Here is a 12,649-nt window from a genome sequence, read left to right as displayed (position 1 = left end):
GCCATGGGATTTCTCTATTGACTGCGACAGGGTCCCTTCTCTCTCTGAGCGCGTCTTTGTGGACAGGAGGAGGAGGAGGAGGAGGAGGAAGAAAGCGCTATTACTTTTTTTTTTTTTTACAGAGGCAGTTTGGTTGGAGGAGGGCGGGGGGTGAACGATAGTAGCATCCATCCAGGAAAAGAGGAGGAGGGACTCTGAGCTCAGACCGCCGCGATCAGCCTCCCCCCCTGCTCCTCATCCAGCGGTGGAGGAAAATTCAACTTTTCCTTCCGCGACATGAGCCGCACCTGAAGGTAAGCGCTCCGTTTCTATCCGCGTCTCTTTTTCTCCCCCATATCGAGACTCATCTATTTATATAAATCAGATCGTGATTTCTCTCAGCTGGTGCACTTGTTAGATTTGGAGCTCTCAGCACCTGTGCCGCTCTGCGAGACATGTGGCTGCATGGAAATCACTGTGTAGTCAAATAAAGCAGGAAAGGGAACGTGAGCGTTGCACCGATTGCTCTTTTTGCTGTCATCGCCATTCATTTATCAATGGAATAAGAAGTAGACGCGCAAAATCTGGAATATGGTGAACGATTATGGGAGTTGAAAAGTATAAAGTAACACCTCGCTGAGTCGATTGTTCTCTATTTATAAGCGTTCTTGTTATTTATGACAGTTTGGATCAGAATCTGTCTCATTTTTATTTGCCAATGTCTCCAAACTACATCCTGAGTCTGCAATATAACAGAATTATCCTATTCATGGCATTTTCTTGGCACCTACTGGATATAGGATTTTGCAAATGATATATTGTATATATGCACTTAACGCAGGAGCAGGTTCATCTCTGCCCAAGACTTGCTGATACAGTACATGAAACCTGAGTGAAATAGTGTTTTGCGCTCAGGTTTGATTGTAGGAAAAAGTGCATATCAGCAGATTCATACATGTGCAGCAGGAAGGTAAGTGGTGTCATGTGCCACCTGAAACTGCCTCACACCGTAAAACTCCAGAGATATGAAACACAGACATTTTGATTTCTTTTCCAGGCCTCTGAGGATTGCACATGATACTTGTGTTTGTGTCGTCTGTGATTGTATGAGGCTGCTGACGAAGCACCAACATTGCATTTCAAAGTGGAAAATGATCGAAATAGCCCAAGATTCTTGACCTCCTCTCCACATTGAATGAATTTTCTCTCCATTACATGCGTTGCTGTTGCTCAGCACAAGAGCTTCATGTGTAACACACATGGCACCGGATTAGAGTGACTGATTGGACTATAATGAGTGTGATTAAATTCACATTATGGTGACATTCAAATGAGAAGATTGGTGGTGTTGATGTTGTTGTTGTTGTAACCTATAGGTTTGGTAATTGATGGGGTGGTGGAAAGAACAGTTGTGCTATATGGTAAGAGAGGATCGACTGTAGCCTATATATCTCACTTATTTAATTGTGGAATCCTCAGTATGAATATTTAAAGGTATGCAAATTGATCACACTATCACTGTGTGGAAATGCACTGAACTCAAAGAGTGATTTGTATTCACTGTTGTGTGTCTCATGATAGATAACGGTAGCGAGGGAATTCCAGGAAATGTTTCTTATTTCTCTCATAATGTGATATTTGTGCTCCTTTTGATGTCTCTTTCCTTTTATTGTTCACACTGCTATCATATTGGCCTATTTTGTAGAGAAGTAGAGATCTATCATGATAAACACGTCACCACTGATTCTCTTAAACATTCTATCTCCTGTTTCCTACACGTACCGTCTCCTTACTTGCACCACAGTTCCTGGCAGTACTTGTACTTCTGATAATCCTATTATTGATACACCTGCTCCTTCTAACAGCGTTAAACACACAGGCCATCTGCGGGTCAGACCGTCGTAAGTGACTAAACTCATTTAAAGCTGCTCTTTCAGAAGGGAACAAATCACTTTGGCCTGTTTTTCACCTGTCCGGCCAGCAGACCTTTGCAATCAGAACACTGAAATTGTGTTTTCACTTTTTTGTAACCTAATTTGAAATGATGCAACTGGACGCCCGTGTGTGTGCCAAACCTTATCCAAAAAGCGATCCGGAAGCTGCTATTCATAGACACAAATTACAGCATGTCAGCAAAGATGTCTGATTTTAATTTCTAGGCCAAAGACAAGAGCCTCTAATGGCACTTGTCAACACACGTGGTCCCAAGCCTCTCTGTATTCAGGGCAGTGTTGCTTTGTCCAGAAGTAGGTCGAATCCTTCTCACCAAACAATTTGAACCGGAGCCAGTAATTGGACAAGCAAAGTGGCGACCATCTCCCAGCAGGTCCATGTCAACACTGCCTCACACCACTTAATATGCAGCTCTAACCTGACACATTTCATGGACCCCTTTCCCCCTTTTAATCGTTTAGATGACAAAATGCAGAAAACAGAACGGCCTTTGTGGCTGCGGAAGAGCCCATTCATCCCTCGCTTGTGTAATCGGCGTCACCATTTGGTTGCGAATTTATACCCAGAGTCGGTTCATGTGTCAAATATGTGCAGTTATGTTGAGCTGTTCCGAACCACACCTGCACATGACAGATGCTTGACGCCGTACAGCATCACTCTCTTTGACACGCCATGAAACTCAACCACACCGGCCTGAAAGCACCTGAGCTGTTGCCTGGGTTGCAGCTGTTTTTTGATCTATTGCATCACAAATATATCATCCCGGCAACACATTTTGAGGCAGGATGTGTGTTGAAGACGTGATTGACTACTTGTCACACTGATGGTGTGTTTCTGCTCCGATACGCATGTGTACTGCGGGTCGGTGTGTGCATGCGCGGACGCCGCATTGTACTGTGTGATGCATGAGAAAATGGGGGGCTGAGAATGAGACTGAAAAAGCTCAGGGACACAGAGGCCCCTTTCTTTGTGGCTGGGCGGTATCCACCTGGTCTTTCAATCCCAGGACAGACTGAAAGATGTATACAGTATATGCCCAGATTCAGTGTGGCCCCGGGCCCCCAGCCACTGCCATTCACGGGTGTAAATTGAGCCAAGAAAGCCCGGAACCTGAATTTTCCATATTTTATTTGGTAAATTCTATTTCTAATCCTTCCTTTAAGGAGGTTTTGATGGTTTCTTTTGCTTGGTGACGATGAAGATGCAGTACTCTAATACATCCACCTTCTATCTCCATCTGACTGTCACAAGGCACAATTCGGTCTGTTGATAGAGTGTAGAGTATCAAATGGTTATTGAAGATTACAAACAAGCAGTCTGAGACAGTGAACAGTGAATTATCCATTTTTTCTGCCGTGTTATCTTTCTGCAACGCGATGACTGCGTTGATGCAAACCGAGATTTCTAGGATGATTCTGGCTTACAGTCGTGTAAAAAGCCGCACAAATCCATTGATGCAAAGTAAAAACCTGAGCTCTGATTAAGACGGACATAGCACAGATAGCAGCTGATGTTGAGATGTTAGTGCGCTTTCCAGAGTGGCTGGCAGACATGCTGGGAAAGGCGTGGAGCCTAGCAAGTACCCGTGGCTCTAATTGAGGTTCAGCTCAGGCTCCAGCGGTACAAGCAATTATAGTGACGACCACTGCTCCCTGTGCTGCAGGCATGGTTGAGAGTGCTGCAGCTCCATACCTGAGCACTACTCTTTCATGTTTGTCACCCTGTGACAGCTGGAAAAGGCACCGTCTAGCCTGTATGTTCTGGAAATGTGTTTGGTTACATGAAATATTCATTCGTCCCCACCATCCCTGCCTGCTCCCTGGAAATGTGAATATTTATCTCCCTTTTTTATGATACCCATGCCGATTTGAGAGGGGAGATAGGCAAGTGTTGGAAAGGATGCTCTCCCTGTTGCCTGTGATGGGAGAGAGAGAAGGCGGAGGAAGGAGAGCGCGGGATGCACAGAAGATGAGAGGCGCTGATCACAGGGAATCAGCGTTTTTCTCATTTAACAGGCCGGCGCATCATTGGGCCACTGGACGAACATGATCAATGGCTCCTCCTGCTGCACGGACAATTAATCAGTAAAGTTAATACTGAAGGACAAACCTGCAGTGAGGTCAATGTTATCTGGTATGTTCAGCGCTCCTTTTCCCAGTAGGAGTGGATAAGAGGTGAGCTGCCAACACTGGTGCGGTTCTGTGCACAGCTGCCTGCCTGAAGGTGTAGTTTGGCCCGGCGTCATCCTTCTGAGCTTCACACAGCTACGAGGGAGAGAGGGAGAGGGAGAGGGAGAGAGACGGCGAGGGAGGTAGAGAGAGAGAGAACATTTTTACCAGACATTATTGTTATTTGCTGCCAGGAGCAAAGTGTGCAAGCTTTTCACGTCTTTCATATTGTCCTCTATTTACTTGTCGTAAAAAATGTCTGGTTATTGCTGTGTCGACGCAACGGCGTTTACACATGTACACACATCTTTCACGTGTTTTATCCTTCTCCTCCAGGCTGTTTTGGATTGTGATTGTGTGTGTATTTTTTTTAATGGGTATTCTCCCCCTACCCTCCTGCTATTGGATTTGGTGATCCAATAGTTATTCTGCCTCATATGGCTTTAGAAAATTACAGCTTTTATGTTTAATTAATCAATTGAGATTGTGCTCTCTTGGAAACAATACACAGTGTGACGAACCAAAAAGACAATGTTTTTTGGGAGAAATTATAATCCTATTGTGCTTTCCTGTCAGCTTAGAACCCATTTCCCCCATCTTATTGTTGTAATTCTGGCACGCCGGCTCAGATTTATACCGCCTTTGTTGAGTCATAGTGTACATATTCTCTAGTAACGCTGATGTGTCGTGAAAAGGGAAACATTGCCGTAAGAATCTCCGAGGAACAACCAACATGACGGCTCTGCCTCAAAGAGTAGGAAGTTATAGCCTTTAAGTCACCAGGACATAGGGGTGATTTCCATTTCAATTGTGGTTCCAATTTGGGATAGCTCATGCATACAGAGGCAAAACGAACAAAGAACATAGAAATAAAAGTGACAAATGTAGAGAATGGAGCGGAGGACCACGGAAGCATTGGCTTTGTGTACCATGAAGGGTATTGTGTGGGCTTGCATGGATAAGGTTACAAGGGGACCCAAGGGACACGGAGGCGAAGGGCACTGAGGACGAGGAAGGACATACATGATCAGTAGAGGACGCAAGGGCAGAATTGAAACGCAATTAGCGGTATCGGGCTGTTGGGACGATTGCCTAGTTGACTGACAGCATGGATATGCATCAAGGTGGACATCTCATTGTGCTGATTTGTCAACATATATGTGTTTATGTACAGTACAGATATTCCGATGTTTTGTCAAATCTCAAATGGCATCTCAATGGCAACCTAACATTAGTTTTATACAATGTTGTCTTAGTTGACGTAATTGGCCAAATTGGTAATAAAGTACACAGCAAAATCTATATTTAATTGTTTCTTCTGTCATGGAATGGGTGAGTAATATAGGTCTGTGTAGCAGGTCCGAGGTACCGGACTTCCCCTGGGATCTCATTACATGTTGTTGGGGTCTGCTGGGTGCTGTAAGTGGACGACTGGGAGCCCGAGTCGGTGAAGTTCCACGTGTGTTGATTTGGTGTGAACATGCGAGCCCAGGCGTCTGCTCTGCATAGTAAGAGGCTGTTTACTGGCCCCGGTGAAGACTGGAGTCAAAACACATTAGCTGTCCTCCAAATGGAAGATTAGAGGACAGATTAAAGCATGACTGGAATGGGGAAACAAAGAGGCCTTGCTGGGCCATCACACGGACAAGATCTGTGAGCCGCTTCTGTTGTCCTTCGTTATGATCATTAAAGCTTAAATTTAGTTGGAAAGTTGGTGTGCAGACTAATAAATGGACTAATCTTTGCACGCTAAAGAGGCATACAAGGTTTTGCCGATCTTGATTTGGATTATTAAACCTTGAATTCCGAGACAGAGCTTTGTTCTGGTTTTGGAGATTAGTATTAAATTAAATGAAGTTAAATTGAAATGATGAGTCTGCTTGATCGCCACCCCCCCCGAGCTAAAGATCTGCCTGGATACAGAATGTTCGAAAATTTTCGAGAACATTCTTGCATTTGTCCCTGGGGGCTCTTCTGCTTAGAGCCAGAACACAGCACGTCCATTTCTTAATGTTCTCACCCCAAGACAGAGCCAATGTTGAGTGCTAGAATCTTGCCAAGCTGGTACAAATCCAAATGAATTCATCGGCTTGGGGGAGCTGCACTCTCCATTTTTACAAGTGCGACCCACAGACCACCAACAATGAACCCGAGACCCTCTTGACCTCATTATTTTTACAGGCTCTAGATTTTTGGGTAGAAACCAGCGCGCCTCGCAAGAACGTGCATTTATGGGGCAGCGTATCGGATTGCGAACAATCGCACCTCATAACATTTTCTGTGGTTTACAGGGCATTCTAATGAGAACCAGGGGACGAGTTTATGAGAAAGTCACCGGAATTGAAGTGTTACTCTGCTTACGTGAAGCCATAATGACGTTTAGGCTTAAACAAAATGGCTTGATTTTAAATTACTAAGACATTTAGGATAGTGGTAGTGATTAATACGCTTTAATTGTCTTAGCTAAGCTGTGTGATGCAGGCTTTCAGCGCACAATCACTGGACTAAGACTAATTCTGAATCTCGTATTCATTATGGTTTGCCAACTAGTTTAGCCACTGCTGTAATTACAATGGCTTCCCTTCAATGTACTGCAGGTCTCTTCCTCCTTTAATATACTGCAGCTTTCAAGCACTGAGAATAATGAATTGTCGATTGAACCTGTTTCTCTTTTCAAGAATAGTACAACTTCATAGATTAAGAAAAAGTACTTAAATATTTTCTCTAAACATTGCAAAACAACATACTTGATGTGAACCTTATTCCTCTCCTGTAGCATAGTAGAATACATTCCAATGTGTGTTTACTGGCCCACATGTTGCACTGATCCCACAGTGTCTCACTAAGCTTGTTTGAAAGTTAGTCTCAAAATAACATCTGCACTTTGTTCCTACGCAGACTTGCTGCTAGAGGGTTCGTTTGGCCACAATCCCACGAGTGGGAGTGAAACACAACTGAAGTTCGTCTGCTTTACAAAGACAGACAAATGCAAGATATGTGTGTTTTAAAAAAAAACTAGTGGAGAAAAATGCAAAACCTCAGATGAAGGAAATCTATAAAAGGGAGGCGCCTGAGAAGATAATGATGGTACTGTGTGATTAACAGCCGATTGGGAAATACAGATATGTCAGGGTGAAAGAAATGGATGCTTGTGTCTGATTAATCTTGTTTAGATTAAGATAAAGAAATCTATATTCTAGACAATAAAATAGTGTCCTGTAGCTGTGTAATTAGTTGTTTGGGTTTGCCTGCAGGAGAGTTGTCATAGAGATTGGCCTGCATTACTGTACCTAAGACAGTATTGATTTTCAAAACATGGGCTTTATATATACACTTATAAACAATGGAGACCAAGCTCAATTAAGATGTGATTAATTCAACTCTACCATTCCATATTATGACTTGTTGTAGTTGTTATTTCACTTTTGAAATACAATTGTATACTTTATTAGTCGGTGAGCATGCAGGTGCAGGTGCAGGTAGACCAACATGTGCAGGTAGACCAACATATGCAGGTAGACCAACATGTGCAGGTAGACCAACACGGCATACATACGCTACACCTGTGAAAATATTGTTTCATTTGATTTCACTCTGTGTTTCATACGTTCTGGTTCATTCCACACAGTCTTATGCTAGTCATATTTAATAGATGAAGATGATGAAGAAGCGGTGACGTTCAGCCGCTTTGTCAGTCCTGTAACCTTGTGCCATTATGCAACGCCTCCTCAGTGTAGCCGCATTGCAGACACTTGTTGAGTGTGACAGTCTTTCTATCAACGAACCTGGTGCCTGGTGAATCACAGCACTGTGACAAGCAGGAAAAATACTTTGTGGCCAGAAACATGTCGTGCACTTGTGGTCCATTTGGTTTGCAGACATGAGTCATTGCTGCAGTCAGATAGTGAGATATCGGCCCTAAATTCTGGATTTTGTCATATGGCGTCTTTAATCTCGACAGTGCTATTATAATTCACTGATATCCACTCAGAAGTTAATTTATTTCTTACACACAGTGCACAGTTTTGGACAGTCTCCGTTTGGTGCCAGTTGTCTCGGCCTTTAGCAATGCTGTCATGCTGTTACTTCTACTGCTGCCTGCTGTTTCTCACTTGGTTGCACTCTGGTGACGTAATCTCCACCGTGTCAAACTGTCTTTATGAACCACTTCCATCGATTGTTTCTTCGCACGCAGACATTGATAAAGCAAGAGTGTTTCATAAGCAATTTTCCTCAGAGCTCTCAAAAGTCTAATGGAACTGAGCTGTAACCTGAGCCGACCCAACTGGTTCAGCTTGGGTCAGCCGCTCTCAGGGAACATCTGAGGTATGGGATGGAATGTGTTGGAATTATTGTTGTATCTGTGTGTGCTGTGTAATACTGTAACAGCACGCATTATGATACATGCATGACATGATCAAAATATGTGTTTAATCAGGTTTGGGTTAATTTCCGTCAGAAGTCTGTACGAGCCGATCTCGCACTATCTCAATACGAGTGCCTCTGCCAATTTCAAATGGCTTAAAGGCTTTAACGCAGTGATTTTGAAGAAGGAAAAACAGATCAATAGATGTGATTCCAGTGAAATCCCACTTTGATATCAGGGGCATCAGCCTGGAAATGCTTTCATCAGTCTTCAGGTGACGCGTAAGGCGCCCGCTTGTGGTTTGATGAATGCCCCCTTCTCTGTGGCTTCCCTCTGACCCTTGCTGTTTCCTGTAGTGTTTCACCAGGCAGGCTGTGTGTGTCATCTCTTCCAGTAAAGATGACAGGACGGTGATCTGTAATTTGATTCATCTGCAGGACCGCAGCTCGGTGAGAAAGTCTAGTTGTTTTGTTGTCTGAAATGATGACATTTGCATATAAATTGACTTCCTACGGTCTTGATTTATTCCTCAAGTGAAGTAATAGAGTTTTGCCAGCGGTTCTGCCTCTAATTCTCTTGCATCTGCCCTGTGTAAGAAAACAGATGCACCATCATCATTCAGTGCAAAACCGAGTCAAGCTTTGTTTAAGAATCTACTCGTCACATATTGCATCCTGCTTGTTATCACACAAATGTTTCTTGGATTGTACATTATATTCTTCATAGTGATTCATCATAACCTCAGTAAATTAGTTTAGTATTAAAATATCAACATTTTGTTCTTATCTTCTCAAATGGAGGTAACTGCTTCATTGCAACAGCGCTGTAACTAAATAGATTGACACTCTGTTGCAGAATTGATTTGTAAAGCAGCCCGATTTATGATCTTGTACAGTTTTATAAGCACTCTGATGCTAAAATTAGTTTCCCCTGCAGCTCTGGTGTTACGCAAAAGAATAAACCGTAAATGTTTACATGATTGTGCAGCCACCTCGCACAAATACTCGAGACTTGCCAGCTCTGCAGGGGGTCGTGGTAATTTAGGGAGCGGCGGTGCTCTCAGGGTGACAGTTTGACAAAGGATGTTCACAGAGATTACCTCGAAAATCAAATATAATTGACACCATGAGTCTTGAGGTCTGTCAGTTTTGTGACAGTTGATGCATTAAAATGTGCCTCTTGTAGGTAACAGATTCACACCCCCTGTTTTTAAACCATTTTACACCTCGGTAATCCCCTTCCTCTAACTGCCTTTGGCCCCAGCTGAGCCACCGTTTGCTGTCTGTGTCATGGATTTGCGATGAGCCTCCTCGGAGTCTGACGTGTCTGAAGCACCGGGCCAAACCTGCCCCCATTCAAATCTGTCCACAGCTCTGATGCCCCTCGGGGCGTGTATGCCTTTGTGCTCCACCAGTGTTTCTCTGGGCCCTCGGATCTGCCGTCTTGTATAACTCACCTGCCGTTTTAACATTTGGATCATATCCCCCTAGCAGTCCCTGGTTCCCCATTAGCAGGCAAACCAAAGTTACAGATGGCTCGCTCCTTCCTGTGGTTCGCCGGTACAAGAGGTGTCGAGAGCATAAAGGTCACAAGCAGGTCTTCCTCCTTCATTCCGTGTCCAATGTCATTACTAACACCAGAGGCCTCTTTAACAATTGAGCCCCTCTTTTCCTTTACCACCTGCAGGGCGGGTGTGGGATTTTTGCCGGAGTCCAAAGTGTGCCAGCAGCACTGCGATTAACCCTGTGTATTCTAGCAGTGTATGAAGGGCACTCTACTGGCAAACTCTTCCCCCATTCATAACAGCACACACTGCATTCCCTAGGAGAGAGCGCACGGACAGAGTTTGCTCAGGTTCTCAATGAACTTTCTTGCAGATTCTGTCACAGTGGACAGTCTTTTCTTCTCTTATAAACACCCCTCACATTTCAACCCCAGACGTGCTCCTCCTTGGCAATGGTCTCAACCGCCCCAACCATGAAGTAAACAACACCTCAGCCCCTCCCCCCTCAAGGACAACATTCACACAGTGTTACTTCAAATAGACTGAAAAACACTGAATCTTCTTCAGTGTGAGTGTGTGTGTGCGCTGCATCTTGCCTAAACAGAGGGAGACGGATGCTCATCTAAGCAGCTGTCTAAGGTGAGTGCGCGTGTTAGCAGTGAAGAACGGTGGATTTTCCTGCTTTCAGGAGTGTTTTGTTAATCCAGTCATTGCGGATCGGCGGTGTCAAGGAGTTGTAATTTACCGTGAAGCATGTGGGAACTGAGAGCTAAGCTGTGAGATGACATGCTTTTTCTTACTAAATCTGTAAAGTAGTGTTTTTATGAATCTAAAGAGAACATCTCTCCAGAGTGAAACTGTCGGAAGTTCATCAAAGGCAATAAAAAAGTAAAAATCTGTATTTAACACCAGCAAAGTATATGTGAAACTAAGTCACACAGGCTTCCGAAATAGCTATAGTGTTCTATAGTTCCTTAATATACAGTTATTCCACTTGAATAGTCGTCTCAGGCATGATCGAATGCTCAGTGAGGTTAGTTTTGCACCTCTGAAATAAAGGTGAAGTACAGGTCATTGATACGACTTACACATATTACATTTCCAAACATTCTTTAATGAGAATCATACATACAGAGCAGAAGAGGTCCTGGTACATTTCATGCTCTAGTTGAGCCCAAACCTCCAGGAGCCTCCAACCCCTTCCACCAAACCCCAAACCTTTTATTATCATTACATCTCTTATTTTACCCTATTACAAATCCCCTGAATGGAATAACTGCATAAGAATGTGGAGGTGATGAATAAAACAAACAAACTAAACACTGTGTTGCATATACAGTGTGTGCCAGCTGGGAGGGCAGATGCAAGAATCCAAAGTACCAACACAGAGAAAGTCCATGTTTATAATATTCTTTTCACTTTAACCCTGCACATAGAGTTGAGTAGCCTGAAGAGGTATGAAAGCACAGAATATGTGGCACAAGTAATGAACACGCATCCATAGAAACCTTCTGTATGGCAGTTCATGTAAGTGGGTGGAATAACTTTACTTCAGACAAACTGTCAGAGAGAGCAGGGATTCTTTGTTTATTGCAAGTGGAATCACATCAGTTTTCCTCTGAATTCCTGAAATCTGAAATGGGGGCCGAGTGCTGATCAAACCAACTGTAAGCATGGCTCTAGATGAGGGTGTGGGGCGGGGGGTCTGTACTGTAAAAGCGTTCAGCCTGAGGGGACCGCACACTGGGCTCTGACAGGAACCAGAGGGGGGTTTGTTTTTTGCTCACTATGAGATAAAATGCTTTTAAAATGGTTCTTCCCCCACACAGCGGCTAATTTATAAATCCGCGTGCCTCCGGTTTCCTGTGGCTTAGTTGAAGCAGGTGGTGGGCCCATTGAATTGATAGTGGAATGATGCTCCTCTGTCACTGTCAGTAAACGGCATCCAGGCTGAAGGTGCCGCGTTGGCAGCTGTGCTAGTTTGTTCCTCATTTTGTGGATTTCAGGTGCTTTTTAGGAAAACAGTGTGTGTAGTTTGCACTCTTCCAACGCGGCTTTATCAGGCGAGTGTCCAAGCAAACAGTGATTATCAATTAACGCAGAGGAGAAACAGGTTCGGTCAAAAATGTGAGCTTCAATGCTTCAACACATCTAGGGGGCGTGGTTGTAAATGCTACCGCCTTGGCCCGGTATATTCTGTGCTACCCCGGAGGACTGCGTGATGGGGATTCTTCCCCCTTCTGACCACGGCTGAGAGCTGTAGAGTCCCCAGAATGCACAGCGCAGCAAGTCCGCAGCCATCATCATTAGAGCTGTGCTGCTGTGGACACTAATGGCCGTCCCCGTTCTGCTGCCTCGGCACATTCACGGGGGCTCTGCTGAGACTTGAGGCTGTGAATTATTACAAATGAGACAAATTCGCCATTGCTGCTTTGATGTAAAAAAATACGAAGGGGAGGAAAAAAGAAAAAGAAGAAGAGGCAGGATGAAGGAGCCGTTTCAACCGGCGCTCAATACAAGTGCATCAGTGGTAGTTTCCTCTTTCAACCGCACCCTTGAATCATCAAAGGAGGCAAATTGGGGGCATTTGTCCTCGTTTGTCTTCATTTAAAGACTGGAAAAGATTGTTTACTGGTTTCAATATTGAGAAGGGGGGGAGTGGGGAGGAGGGGGAGGAGG

General features: G+C 44.1%; 1 protein-coding gene across 1 annotated transcript in view; it reads left to right on the top strand.

Moving 5' to 3' along the window:
- The first annotated feature begins 215 nt into the window (after positions 1-215).
- chl1b (cell adhesion molecule L1-like b) overlaps positions 216-12,649 on the top strand; it is a 55,063-nt gene continuing 42,629 nt past the window's right edge. Inside the window, exon 1 of the mRNA XM_076141423.1 lies at positions 216-293. The gene's annotated coding sequence lies outside the window, so the exon portion shown is untranslated. The remainder of the gene's footprint in view (positions 294-12,649) is intronic.

Source organism: Genypterus blacodes, unplaced genomic scaffold (genome assembly GCF_046128005.1).
Source record: "Genypterus blacodes isolate CSIRO-AG114 ecotype Tasmania unplaced genomic scaffold, CSIRO-AGI_Gbla_v1 ptg000017l_1, whole genome shotgun sequence".
Classification (NCBI taxonomy): Eukaryota; Metazoa; Chordata; class Actinopteri; order Ophidiiformes; family Ophidiidae; genus Genypterus; species Genypterus blacodes.
The sequence above is the reverse complement of the archived record's forward strand: the minus strand, read 5'-3'. Positions and strand labels throughout refer to the sequence as shown.